This window comes from Odontomachus brunneus, unplaced genomic scaffold, assembly GCF_010583005.1.
Source record: "Odontomachus brunneus isolate Ranch 3 - 2012 unplaced genomic scaffold, Obru_v1 Obru_scaffold_070, whole genome shotgun sequence".
Classification (NCBI taxonomy): Eukaryota; Metazoa; Arthropoda; class Insecta; order Hymenoptera; family Formicidae; genus Odontomachus; species Odontomachus brunneus.
Window position 1 is genome coordinate 1,508,557 of NW_022639520.1, and position 340 is coordinate 1,508,896.

Consider the following 340-nt stretch of genomic DNA (forward strand, 5'->3'; position numbering starts at 1 on the left):
CAGCAAAATCACCTTATCGTGTCTTTGCTCATATTGCGGCCGTTTTTCTTTCAATGCTCGGCTCAAACGCATCAATTGTCGTCGATAGAGATCTCCTGTGATGGTTTGGTTGGGTTAGAGCAGCTCGTAATACACTACCCCCAGCTGATCCCACCAAATGAGCTTGGAACCGTGGATATTCCGCTTTGGCGTTGATGCTACTGCTTCGCCGGGCTTAACCCACGATTTTTTACGCTTGGGATTACTGTAGTATATCCACTTTTCATCACCAGTCACAATACGATGTAAGAAACCTTTCCTTTTTTGTCGTTGAAGCAGCTGTTCACACGTGACAAGACGC